Source organism: Drosophila willistoni (genome assembly GCF_018902025.1).
Source record: "Drosophila willistoni isolate 14030-0811.24 chromosome XR unlocalized genomic scaffold, UCI_dwil_1.1 Seg144, whole genome shotgun sequence".
Taxonomy (NCBI): domain Eukaryota; kingdom Metazoa; phylum Arthropoda; class Insecta; order Diptera; family Drosophilidae; genus Drosophila; species Drosophila willistoni.
Genome location: NW_025814057.1, coordinates 4,238,726 through 4,241,735, shown reverse-complemented (window position 1 = coordinate 4,241,735; position 3,010 = coordinate 4,238,726).

The following is a 3,010-nucleotide window of genomic DNA, read 5'->3' as shown; positions in this document are numbered from 1 at the left end:
GAAGAAAACCTCTTTCTCTCCACACTCGTTTCGTTTACTTCTCTTGCAATTTCTAGCAGGACGAAAAGGAAATGAATGATGCAAGCAAACAAGAAGGCAAAAAAAAAAAAAGAACGAGGAAAATTTCTAGTTTTTATTTTCGCACGTTTACATTGGCTTTTGCGAGAAATCATAGGCACAAGACAACTAACAAAAAAAAAATAAAAAAATAAAGGCAAACCAAAACCAAACAACATTGAAAAGAGAAAAGGGAAAAAGATAAGGCAAACGACAAGTTCTTCCTTAGGGGCAAAAGAGGAAAGAAAAAAAAAAATCGAGTGACTCTGATTGTCTGTTGTTTCCATCAAATTGAAACGAATTGAGTTGAATGCATCAGCTTTTAGCTTACGACATTGACAGACTTAAATGGTTAAATAAATGATGGAAAATGAATGGAAAGAAAATCCCCATTCCCATTTCCTTCATGTGTCTCCAATGCAGTGCTAAATCGATTTTACCTATACATTGATTGACATACGTGTTATGTAACTTCAATAACTTTATTCGTTCGATTAAAGATTCTTGATTATGAAATCTATTTCCCTCTTAGCTCATTTACCAACTAAAATTGAAATGAGTTTTCACTCAAATGACATGTGCCTCAAAATGGAATCATCATGAATGACATAAAAATAGTTAATACTTGATTAGATTTCATCTTTATCAAACTAAAAACATGTTAAATAAATTTTAATGAAATTGTCATTAGACGGCAGTGTTTTTGAATGAAGGATCACAAGAATTTCATTCACATTTTGCAATGAGCTGACAAGAATGTAAAAAGACATTTCCTTACATGAGAGAGAACAATATAGTTTGCGGTTATCCAAACTCAATTTCCCTAACATAAATGGAGAAAGAGGGAGAAAGACTGGTTATTACATTTTATTTTTGTTGTAAAATCAAATTTTCTTGGTGATCTAGTAAATTAAACTCAACTCAAATAGTATTTGCCACTCTTGAATCTCACTCTCTCTCGTTCTCTCTTCTATTTCTAAAGAAAATTGCTTTTTGGCCCAAGTCTCCTTCCTTTCGTTGGAGGATTAGATGTGACAAGTGGGTGGGGGCCCATTTTCCGAGCTCACTCTATATCTCTCTCTCTCTCTCTCTCTGGAAACTCATAAATATTAAAATGGAGAAAATTTTCACGTTTTATTAATTTAACGGTGGCAAAATGTATAACGGGCGAGCAGCAGAAGCAGCAGCTACCTAAAAAACCAAGTAACTGCTAAATGTAAGCGGTAACTGTAACTTGTAACGGTAGTTTCTTTCACAGCCAAGGTGCAAATTATGCATAAAACAATGACACACAAAAATGGCATGCCGCCGCATTGGCATCCGCATCCGCATCCAGATCCGCATAACGCTTAAGGGCAACTGTACCAAAAAGCAAGGAACATTTTTTTTTTTTTTTTGCCAATGTTTCGTTCATGTTGGGATAGAATGTTGCTTAGAGTTTTTCATTTTCACAATTTTTAATTTTTCGGTTTTTCAATTTTTTTGCTTCTTTTGCTTTTGTTTTTTGTTCTCTTCTGTTTTTGGCCAAGGATTTGCATAAATTTGCATTTTGTACACGCCTTAATTGAAAACCAGTTGCCAGCCATTTCCATCGTCGACTTGTGACATTTTAAAGAGACGCATAAATTATGTAGAAAAGGAGAATTGGCTGCGAGCATCAATGGATGGATGAATAGATGGAGGAAGGCTGGAGAGAAAAAAGAAGAGAGAGAGAGAGAGACTGTCGGGTAGAATAAATGGGCAGGGAAAAATTGGTGGGGCATTTGGTGGAGGCATCTTTCTGCCTGGCTTATGATTTACTCGACGCCTGAATGCAACTAAATCATTGGCAAATCTGTTGCATGAGCAAATCTTTAAGTAGAAATGGCAAACACATAAACTGGGAATACCAACAACTGGGATCCCGACCCCAGCATAATCTCATTGCGTCTGCCGGTTCGCGACAAAGGCAGGAGGAGGAGAACAAGAAAAGAAATTCGTTCTGTCATGGCAATATGGCAAACATGTCGCCTCAATGCCTTTTAAACATTAATGAGCTGCTGTTTGGTGTAATTTTTTTTGCGTTTTTGTTTTTTTCTCCCTCTTTGAAAATGTAATTTTAGTTTCCCTAACACTCCTCCTCCTGCTGCTGCTGCTGCTGCTGCTGCTCCTACTGATGCAGCTGACTGTCCCATGTCTTGAGGAATTGCAGTTTTCACACGTGCTTCCCATTAAATGGAACGATTACGACGAGTACAACGAGATTTCAAGTCCATAAGTGAAATTTATTTGCAATATTCGCTCTGGCTCTCTGGCTCATGATTTTATGATTTAAGTTTTTGCCCCCTAACTGAGAATCGGTTTTGTAGCATGTATAGATATGGAGCAATGCTCCATTGCTTTTGGGTAATGGTAATGGTGGGGTGTTTGATATATGTTTTATTATTTGTGGGGTTTGGCACTTCACATAAAGAAGTTTGACATAAATTATGGATACTAATGAGCTCTGTGTGAGCACATAAAACATTTTGCATGTTCTCCTTGTCTGTCTCCCTGTCTCAATGTCTCTCCTCGTATGTGTGTGATTTTTCTAAAATATTTTCTTAGGCATGGCAAATGCATTTTGCTAAATTTTTCACTATTTTAATTGGCTTGGGCATCTGACAGAAATGGAAACCGAGTATAAAGCGGAGAGAGTGAGTCGGGGAGGGAGAAAAAGTACAAATTAAAATTGAAGTTTTTACCCATTAAGACAGCAAATACCAAATGATTTCAAGTTATTTCAACATAAAAATTTAAAATATTTCTCAATTTTATTTGTGTACATTTCATTTAAAAACATTTTAAACTTTTTGTTGCTTTGTTTATTAATATCAACAGAATGAAATAGAAAACATTTATATTTAAGGTTATTTTTCTTCCTTACGAAGAAATCAGTGAAATTTGTTAGAGAATTCTGGGCTAACACAAAGCT